General features: G+C 39.8%; 1 pseudogene; it reads left to right on the top strand.

Moving 5' to 3' along the window:
* The first annotated feature begins 1,724 nt into the window (after positions 1-1,724).
* Positions 1,725-10,930, top strand: LOC125754413 (actin, cytoplasmic 1-like; annotated as a pseudogene).
* Positions 10,931-11,397: the final 467 nt, after the last annotated feature.

The following is an 11,397-nucleotide window of genomic DNA, read 5'->3' as shown; positions in this document are numbered from 1 at the left end:
GGAAAATGAAATGAGGAAATCTGTATATCAGAATGAACTTCCTGAAAGTAAGGTGGAAGAAAGATTTGAGGGTATGAGCCTGGAAGCAAGGAAGGCAGTTTTGTTTTGTTTAAGATTTTATTGATTTATTCATGAGAGACACACAGAGAGAGGCAGAGACACAGGCAGAGGGAGAAGCAGGCTCCCCACGGGGAGCCTGATGCAGAACTTGATCCCAGGACCCCGGGATCATGACCTGAACCAAACGCAGATGCTCAACCACCGAGCCACCAAGGTGCCCCAAGGAGGGCAGTGTTGATATATAAACTATATAAGGGCTGGTGAAAATTTGAACTTGAATAATGGTGGTAAGATTCAAGTCATTGAAAAAGACACAGCCAGGAAGGCAGAATGGACACGCCATGAGGACTAATTGGGTAAGGGGTGTGAGTGACAGGGGTCAAAGATGCATCCTCAGTTGGCAGTTGGTACCATTGAATGGTGCTAATCACCATGTTAAGCAACAAAGGGAGAAGAGCAAGTTTGGTAGGAAAGATGATGAGCTCATTTTCAGACATGTTGAGTCAACTAATGTGAATGAGCCGAACACTAGTTGACTTTAGTTTTAACCCATTTCTATTTCATTGGTTATTTGTTAGGTTTTTTTTTTTTTTTCCACTGGATATAAAGGCTAAGTGTAAAGGAGATTAGCAAAACAGAAAGAGATTAGTAAAAGAGGAACTAGGATGTAAGAGCAAGCATTCACACTGCTATAAAACTCATGGCTGGCCATTCATTTCACAGAACATGTATAACCTGCAAGGTAGCATTCTATAGAAAGTACATAGGTCACTAACCTATACATGTAAAACGTAAGCTTACATGTGATAGAAATATACTAATAATCAGTTAGTTTTCAGACAGGGCTACAAAAATGCCAAAAACAAATGCAAAAGTGGCAAATACCCTTATAATCGACTGCTTATAAGATCTAGTAGTCATAATGTTACCTAAGTGATTAAATATTTCATCACATTCTTGCCAAAAAATTTTAACTTGAACTTAATCAAGCCTTTATACCTAACTTCCAGATTATAAAATAATGTATAAAGTTTAGGACTTCTGTCCAGCAACATCAAGAGGGAAAAAAATCAGAAAAAAAAATCTAGAATGTGGAAAAATCTAGAAGACAACTTTTGGCCCTCAAAAAGTCAGTGTCATAGAGGAAAGAAAAATCCTGAAATTGTTCCAGATTAAGAGAAGCTAAAAAAAAAAAAAAAAAAGTAATCAAATGCAATGATTTAACATTGATTGCATTACTTTGAAGAAATCACTATAAAAAGAATTTGGGGGACAAGTGAGGAAATATTAATATGAACTGGAGTATAAGATATTAGGGAGTTATTGATTTTTCTAAGTGATAATGGTGTTGATGTTGATAGAATACTTATTTTTAGAAGAAGAATGTCAACGAATTTAAAGGCTATGTTATTTAGAATCAAGAAAATGGAACTCAGCATCCCTGAGACCCCATCCACCTGGTAAGCATAGGCTTTTAGCCCTCACAGCTTGGCGGGTCTACATCACTGCCCCGCTACCGTGGATGACGATATCACTGCGCTCCCAGTTGACCACAGCTCAGGCAAGTGCAAGGCCGACCTCACAGGCCACAATGCCCCACCCCCAACCCCGCCCAGGCTGTCCTCCCCTCTACCGTGGGGCAGCGGCCCTGGCACCAGAGCATCATGGTGGGCATGGGCCAGAAAGACTCCTACATGGACAGTGAGGCCAGGAGCAGCAGGGGCATCCTGACCCTGAAGGACCCCGTAGAGCACAGTGTGGTCACCAACTGGCACCACACCTTCTGGGCTGAACTGTGCATGGCCTCCAGGGAGCACCACATGCTACTGAGTGGCCACAGCTTCACCACCACTGCTGAGCAGGAAATCGTGTGTGACATCGAGGAGAAGCTGCGCTCAGTCGCCTGGACTTGGAGCAGGAGCTGACCACTGCAGCCTCCAGCTCCTCCCCAGCGAAGAGCTGCGAGCTGCAGATGGGCAGGCCATCACCACCTGCAGTGAGAGGTTCTGCTACCCGGAGGCACTCTTCCAGCTTTCCTTCCTCACCTGGAACCCTGTGGCATCCTGGAAACTACCTTCACCTCCATCATGAAGTGTGACGTCGACAAGCCGAGGACCACGGCTTAACATGGGGCCATCTGGTGGCACTATCCTGTGTCCCTGGCATTGCTGACACGATGCACCAGATCACCGCCCTGGTGCCCAACACGATGAATATCAAGATCACCGCACCGCCTGAGCACAAGTCCTCTATGTGGATGGGGGGCTCCAACCAGCCTTGCCCTCCAGCTTCCAGCAGAGGTGCATCAGCAAGCAAGCAGGTACGAGTCCTGCCCCCTCCATCGTCCACCACAAATGCTTCTAGGTAGACTGTTACCTTAGTTGCCTTGTACCCTTTCTTGACAAAAGCTGACTTGCACAGAAAACGAGATGAGACTGGCATGGCTTTATTTGTTTATTTTAATTTGTTGTTTGTTTTTGGATTTGGGGCAGTTTTGTTTATTTGTTTTATTTTTTGGCACTTGACTCAGGATTTAAACATTGGAATGGTGAAGGTGACAGCAGTTGGTTGGAGCAAGTGTCCCCAAAGTTCTACAATGTGGCAGAGGACTTTGTACATTGCTTTTCAAAAAAAAAAAGTCATCCCAAATATCATGAGATGCATTATTATGGAAAGTCCCTTGCCTTCCCCAAATCAACTTCATTTCTCCCTGAAGAGAAGGGCCAGTCCTCCCCAAAGTCCACCCAGGAAAGAGTGATGGCATTGTAAATTATGTAATCCAAAAATTTTTAAATCATCGCCTGAATATTTGTTCTTATTTTGAATGGTCTACCATCATGGCCTTCGTTTTGTTCCCCCAACTTGATATATTGGTCTACCTACCAGTGGGGTTGAGGCATGGAGGCAGCCAGGGCTTACCTGTACATTGACTTGAATCCAGTACAATGAATTGCACACTTTAAAAAAAAAAAAAGAAAAAGGGATGCCCGGGTGGCTCAGCAGTTGAACGTCTGCCTTCGCCTCAAGGCGTGATCCCAGAGTCTGGTGTTCGAGTCCCATATCGGGCTCCCTGTGAGAAGCCTGCTTCTCCCTCTGCCTGTGTCTCTGCCTCCTCTCTCTCTCTGTGTCTCTCTCGTGAATGAATGAATGAATGAATAAATAAATAAATGAATAATTTTTTTTTCAAGGGAAAAGAAAGAAAGAGAAAAAAGGAGAAAGGAAGAAAACAGAATTCCCAAGAGAGTTCACAAGAGGGGATTCAATAACAGGGGACTGGCTAAAAAAGTGTTGGAAGAGTTGAAAGGCCAAACAAAGAAAAAAAAAAAAAAAAAAGGCAATCCAGGTATTACCAAAAGCAGAAAGCCACTGCTACCTCCTGAGTTGGAGGAACAATGGTAGGAAGTGGTGTCCTCAGAGCCCAGGAGCCAGGGCTGTCTAGTGGGTATTGACAGGGACTCCTCAGTGGAGGCTTAGATTCATGGAGAGAAGGGCTGTTTGACAGAAACAGACAAAGACACTGCCAAAGACACTTTCCAAAACACAGCAAAGACAGTGGAAATATCCTGTCTTCTCTTCTCTTCTTACCATCTTATCTCCAGCCAGTGCTTCCCATTGGCCAAAACCTAAACAGAACCCAGTCACCAGAGAGTATGGGAAACCTAGTGTTCTGGCACTGGCTCTCTGAGATACTGAAAAATTCAGAGGAAGAGCAAAGAAAGGATAAAGCAGACAAATGACTGGTCCCAGGAGGGAATTGTCATGATGCTTGCAGCTTATTTGTAAGTAGTTCAGAGAACAAAATATATGCATATAAATACAGATGAAGCTAATAAGATGAAGTGTTGAATCTGGGTTGGTACATGGATGTTCATTATAACTATTCTTTCCATTTTTCTATGTGTTTGAAAATTTTCAGAATAAAAAGGTGAAAATCCATTCTAATACCCAATGGAAGAGGGGATAAGAACCTGATACAAGGTCATGGCCCTGGGAATGGAGAGAGGAAATACTCAAAATGAATTTGACAAAGTTTCTTATTAAATCCTTGTAACCAAGATGGAAAAATGTGGACCAGAGCAACATTTATCATCTTTTTTTTTCCCACCACTACACATTTGAGAGTTGAGTTTTCTATTTGTCACTCTCCCAAGGACATATCCACTCTTATTCTCATGCCAGCTATAACCCCCTACCTTATTTATCATCTCAAGAAAGTTTGACAAAATGGCAGTGAATGAGAGTGGCTTTAACTTGGTGGCAATATTTAATCTACTCTATTTTTTAAATAAACAAATTAGTTATGAAATACCTCACAGGGGAGTACAACACTCCAGTATATTGTGACATTAGAGTTGAGAAATCTTCAGCTAGAAAAAGAGTATAATTATAAAGCCACACACATGATTGAGCACTTCTATCCAAAGTTGTTGATTAATGGATACATGTCAACCTAGAGGTGGCTCTGCATGATGCACCCGGGATCTGTCTTAGTTTGGCCTGTCCAGTATTCATTTTTATGAGTGTCTTGGATGAGATTTAGAAAACAAGCTAATGTTGATGACTTGAAACCTAGGTGAGAATGAATGCATCAGGTGCCAGCTCAGGATCCACAAAGATCTGGATCAATCAGAGTGATAAACCAATATAAACTGATATAATGGAGATACGTGACCAGCTTGGGTCCAGTAAAGCCAACTAATTATGCAATGTTTTACATATGTAACTAAAGAACATGAGTTCATCCTCTAGTTGTGCCATCAATTACCTGGTATAAACTTTAGCAAGCCACTTCAACTCTTCTTAACTCCCTCACTTTCTGCATCTGTAAAAGGGAATAATGTTAACAGCTAACTCATAGTAGCTTACGTGGGTTAATATATGTAAAGTAGCTGAATATTGCTGGCACAGAGTACCAGAAAAAATATTAGTTGTTATGAGTGTCTTGGGTGGGGGGTCGTACTGGTAGCAACGTTACCTAATAAATAGAAAGGTTTAGTAGTTGATATAACATTCAATAGAGTTCAGTTGTAGGACAGGGTTACTAAAGGAGTGCATGTCATTTAGGGCTTTATTTAATTAGAATCCCTCTGCTGAAACGAGGCTGATGAAAGTCCTGACTGACTCTGTTCTGCTCAGGCTGCAACTAGAACACGGATTTGAGACTCAGTGCCATGGTCACAAACTCTCATAAACAAATTGGAGTCTGTTCAGCAGACCTGGAATGCAGGAACTGTTGACAGAATTGGAGGTGTCAGTGTGTCTTTAGAAGTTTAATGATCTGCTGAATAGAATTTGGAACTTGTTCTGTGTGGCCCCCATTGATTTCTCCAGAACCAATAAGTAAAAATTACCATGACACAGATTCTGAGTCCACGTAATGAAAGTCTTCCTTGTGATCAGAGTTAAGGAGATGTGCTTTGGGGTTACCTGTCCCCACATGATAAGGCATTATACACCAGAGTGACCACTTGGCATGGATATAATGAGATTCAAACCCAAAGTGATTGGATTAGGTATCTTGTGACATTGACCCTCAGAAACCCTGAGAGTTCATCCAATGCAATCTGGAGATTCCAGATTTGTTTTTTAATAACTTACTTAACTGCTTCCCAGACTGCTACCTCTTGAGCTCTTATTGGTTGTTTTTAGGCTTTGGGCCAAAGGTCTATACTTTTTTCCCCCACTATCAAATTGGTTAAATATTCAGTGTGTTCATTTTTTAGGAAATGAACTTGAAATGATTAAACAGGAAATATGCACTTAACTCCTAATGTTAGGTGCCTCAAAACAAAATCAATTCTATTTCAAATGGAATGCTATTGGAGAGCTGTTCAGAAATCTGTTGGTACGAAAGAAATATTGAAGGTGAACACATCAGGGACAGGAAATGAGAAACTTAAAGATATCTTTAATGCTAAAAGGCACTTGTCCTCAAAACCTTGAAGAAATCTTTCAAATGCCTCTGCTCATTTGAGGCACAAATATGTTGGGCTAAAATCTGATGACATCTAGATAAAAAAAAAAAGTTTTCTCTGCTAGCTCCTCAATGGAAATTTCTAAATCTGAATTATGAAGATGCCCAAATTACTGACCAGAACTGACTCCATGAAGGCATAGTGGGAGAAGAAAAAAACAAAAACAAAAATCATGCTAGTTCTGGCACCTTTATGTGAACAAGCTGATTGTTCATATCCCACATGGCCTCAGTTTTTAATCAATAAGCATTCTTCTTAAACCTGAGAAGTAGCATATTCACACATTATATGGAGCAATGCCTCGTTTCCTTCTTAATAACTTGGCCAGGGGAACGTATTCCAACTCTGTCAGTGCAATCAAGCAGTTTACACCAAACTGCATATTTCAAGTTGGGATCATACAACTACACCCGAGTTCATGAGTCTTATTAAATAACCAAAAAATATGTTCAGAATCATTAACCGCTAGTCAAAGATGAAGATAGCAGCATGAAATCTAAATTGAATGTATTCTGGGTTTACTCTGTGTTGGGTTTTGATGTTCTACCCACAGGAAAAAAAAAATAAAGTCAACTATATAATTTTAAGGGTTATCTTGAGGGGAGGGGATTTCTCAATCTTGTAGTTTAGTTTGACTATTCTTTCCAAATTTCAAAACATGGATAAATTTAACATAGCTTCCCAAAACCAGTAATAAATGAAATTGACAACCATAACTTAAAAAAAAAAAAAAAAGAAAGAAACTGACAACCAGCAAACTTTTGTCTTGTAGTGGTTTAAACTATAATATCCTCTCATGAGAATTGGATTCTTCATTTTCCAGGGCTCACATTTTTCACCTTAGAACCCAAACCCTGGGGTGGCTCAACAGTTGAGCGTCTGCCTTCAGCTCTGGTCATGACCCTGAGGTCCCAGGATCGAGTCCCACGTCGGGCTCCCTTCAGGGACCCTGCTTCTCCCTCTGCCTGTGTCTCTGCCTCTCTCTGTGTCTCTCATGAATAAATAAATAAAATCTTAAAAAAAAAAAAACTGTAGTTCACCACATCCTGGACCAAATGTCTCAGCTTCCTGCTTAGAAAGCATCTTATGCCTTCAGGTTCATGTGCCTTCATAAAGAATTGAGAAATGCTTCCTCTACTATCTTATTAAGGATATGGGATGTTTTGTTTTATTTTGTTTCGTTTTACTAGGAATTCCATCAGAAGTGAGGTGTAAACAGTCAAAAACAAGAATGCACAGTAGTAATAGAAATAAGATAGTTTATATTATCAACTAGATCTACTTTCGAGCATTTTTGTCTTTCTGAATACTGTTGTACACAATCCCAAGAAGTAAGTATTGGCCAGCATCTATTATACTGAATAATTTCTCTATGGCATTATTTTAACAGAGGAAAATTTGAAAACAGGTAAGTGAACAACAATAAAGACATTCATCTAAATTATTTTTACCAAGGGTATATGATAGCATTGGAAATTTTAGAGGCCACCTTAATAACTCTTACTATCTCTTTGAGAGTCAGCTTAAGCTTTAAAGGCAATACCACTGAGAAAAAAAATGTTTTATAATTCTGAAATGGTTGGATAAAAGCCTCAGCTTTTTCTTTATTAGTGCATTAGCAGGTTTCTTTGACAGCAAATTATGAGTATGTGCAAAGTGAACAAAGTACAAGGCAGATGAAGAAAAAGCTCCCCCCAAAGACATATTCCTATCCCCAGAACACTTTGCCAGTGAAATGCTGGTTGAAATTTTGCCTGCTTTTATTCCTTCCCTTCCCTGTTGATATCACCCAAAAAAAATTTTTTAAATATATTTAATGAGGGGCACCTGGGTGTCTCAGTCTGTTAAGTGACCGACTCTTGATTTTGACTCAGGTCATGATCTCAGGTTGTAAGATCAAGCCCTGTGTCAGGCTCTGTGCTGGATCTGGAGCCTGCTTAAAATTCTCTCTCTCCCTCTGCCCCTCATCCCACCAGCATGCAAGCATACATGCACATGAGTTCTCTTTCTCTCTCTCTCTCTGTCTCTCTCTCTCTCTATATATATATATGTATATATGTTTGATATATGAATAACAAAAATAAATAAATATTTATTTAATATATATTAATATGTATTTATATATATTTATTTAATGAAGAACAACTTATAATTCCCAAAGGTGACCATCCATAAAGTTAAAGGAACCTACTTTTCTATAGAGAATAAGTATCTTTTATTTATCTCAGTCCTATGTGATTTGCAGTAGAGTGGACACTCAATATACTTTTATGGAATAAATTAATGAAAATAAACCCAAAAGAAAAAAGGATAGATGGGAGAAAAGTGGAAATGTCACATTATGAGAGGCTTAAAAAAAAACTGTATTTCTAAACTGAGGACCTTATAGTTTAGGACCTCAGTCCTAAACTGAGGACTGCAATGATCAATAAAAGCAAAGAGATCTCCTAATCCCACATCATTTTATTTGGTAGTTTTCTGATTTTCTTTTTGGTATATGCCTAACAAACAAACAACGTCCTCTGTATAGTTATTATGCAAAATCCATAGTTACACGTTGCATGACCTTAGACAAGAAACTTAACCTCGCCAAAATTCTCCTTCTTCATTGGCAAAGTGGGAATCAGTAGTGTGGCCAAGTTAAATGATTTGTATTCATAAGCCAGGTAGAACTGAGTCTGGCATATGTTAAAGATACAATAATTATTAGTTAAAATTGTGTTTATCATCTTCAGCAGATTCATTAGATGCAGAGAAAACAGCAAATTATTTTTAAAAGATTTTTAAAATCCAGCATGCCTGGGTGGCTCAGTTGATTAAGTGTCTGATTCTTGATTTCAACTTAGGTCATGATCCCAGGGTCCTGGGATCAAGCCCTGTGTCAAGCTCTGCTCAGTGGGGAGCCTGCTTGAGATTCTCCCTCTGTGTCTCTCACTACTCTGTCTCACACACATGTGCACTCTCTCTCTCTCTTTCTGAAATAAATAAATCTTTTTTAAATCTTTTTTAAATCTTTTTTTTAAAAAAAGATTTACAAAATCAAATTATTTTGTACAAATAGCTTTGTGTTGGGGCACCTGGGTGGCTCAGTGGGTTAAGCACCTGCCTTTGGCCTGGGTCATGGTCCCAGGGTGCTCAGTGGGAAGCCTGCTTCTTCCTCTCCCTCTGCCACTCCCCCCAGCTCATGCTCTCTCTCTTGCTCTGCTGTCTCTGTCTCTCTCTCTCTCTCTCTCAAGTGAATGAATAAAATCTCTTTAAAAAATGTTTTTTGTGTTAAATTCAACCATATAATAACGGAAAAGGGACGCAAAATCTTCCTCTCGTTAAGAACAGAATCCATGCAGTATTTAGCTTTTGCCTCCCACTGCTTCTACATAACTAACTCTCTTCCAGTCACAAGTCTATGGCAGTCAAGATTTGTGGAATGTTATGTGAGAACAAATACACAATAAAACAAATTCTTCCCCTACCTGGAGTTGACCTCACCAAAATTTTGCTCGTGTGGATTTACTTTTATATACCGTTTTCAGCAAAGTCAAGAATTTCAGTTCCATATTGGAAACTGCTGAGTCAGGCTTCTCCACAGTAATGAGAAAAGAGGAACCGGAGAGCTGGAAATAGAAGAGGAAGGTAAAAGTATGCGGCAGAACTGGAGTAGGGAGTTTGGAAGTACGGATTTTTTGTAAAGAAGAAAAGAGTTTTGAGAGGAAAGTAGACCTCATGCTTGGAGCTACACATTTGTATCTATAAAGGAAAGCACGTGGGAAACTACTAAAGATGATGGCGGACTTCATGGATAAGGACACTTGTCAACACCCCCGAGCTTCCTCATGCACTGCACAGCTCAGATCACTTCATGCACTTCATTCCATCTTCCTGCAATGCTATTGGGGTGGCACAGTTAGCCTCATCCTGTATATGAAGATGCTGAGTTATACAAAGGTTTAAAATGTGCTGAGGTCACACCTAGAAAATGGCAAAGACAGAATTTGAACCCAGGCAGTGTGACTCCAAGGACTGTGGGCTTAAATAGTACAGCACTATCCTTGTGACTAAGTATATAGAATTCTCTGTACAGGAGCAGGGTGTGAGAGACACCTCGTTGGCTTTGCCAAAAAGGTTAAAGCAAAGCTAAATAAAGGTTTTTGCAAGCTACGATTTCTGGTTATTCTTTAGCTCTGGGCCCAGAATGAGAAGAAAAATCAAAACTGAGTAAAACATTAGAAAGGAATTGATTATTTGAAAAAAAAAAAAAAAGACAAAGAACAGGAAAGAAAGAAAGGGGGAGAAGGAAGGAAGGAAGGAAGGAAGGAAGGAAGGAAGGAAGGAAGGAAGGAAGGAAGGAAGAAGGAAGGAAGAAGGAAGGAAGGAAGAAGGAAGGAAGGAAGGAAGGAAGGAAGGAAGGAAGGAAGGAAGGAAGGAGAAAAAAGGAAAGAAAAAAGAAAAGGAAGCCTCTTTGTGTAAAGACTATCCATAGCAAAGGCAAACAAACTTAACAAGTATCTTATTGGAAGTTGAAAGAAGATTCTAAAGATTTTCTTAAAGTAGCTTAAGGCAATTAATGAAAACCAATGCCACACTACTCAGTTTACACACTATCGCTGTGGTTCACATCTGACCCTGATCCATACTTCTATTTTGAAAACAAACCCCTGATTTCCTTTGAGAAATCACCCTCCCTCACCATCTCAAGGCAAACTCCACTCCCAGCCTGGATCCATGACCCAGATCTGGCCATTAAAAGTTCTGCATCTCCAATCCATGTGTACGAGGACTCTCCCAACCACAGGATTTTTGTTGGGATTACTGATAAAAAGAAGAATTCTTCCCAGAAATTGACAAACCAATGTGTTCCAGTCCTGGCCTTGGTGGTGACCATGTTTTTGCAGTACTGAGCAAGACCTGTCCGAAATGATGACAAAGCATGGGACAGATGGGAGGGACACAGATTCCTGAAGTCCTCTTGTGTGCACCTGGATCCAACTGAGCCTACCAACTTGACTTTGCAATTACTTAGACCAACTAAAAAAAAATGTTTTTAGGCCAAGTCAGCTTGATTTGGCTATCTGCCACTTAGAACAGAGAGAACCTAGACTGAACTACTAATACAAGACATGTAAAATGCCCAGTGATAGTCTTTTTTATTTAGATATCCTAATTATTTTAATTTGTGTTCACAGAAATAAGATATAAGAGTAGTTTCACATTTAATTTTCCAACCTTTTGCTTCCTTTAAGTTCTAAAATTTCTTGCCTGTAAATTCTCCTTCCATTATGTTTTAAGGAAACTACACCTCACAAATCTGACGGACTATCATACAGCATATTGGATATTTACTCACACAGCTGTTTTATTAAGGTGC

This window comes from Canis lupus, chromosome 36 (genome assembly GCF_003254725.2).
Source record: "Canis lupus dingo isolate Sandy chromosome 36, ASM325472v2, whole genome shotgun sequence".
NCBI lineage: Eukaryota > Metazoa > Chordata > Mammalia > Carnivora > Canidae > Canis > Canis lupus.
Note: the sequence above shows the minus strand (reverse complement) of the source record. Positions and strands in the feature narration are given on the sequence as shown.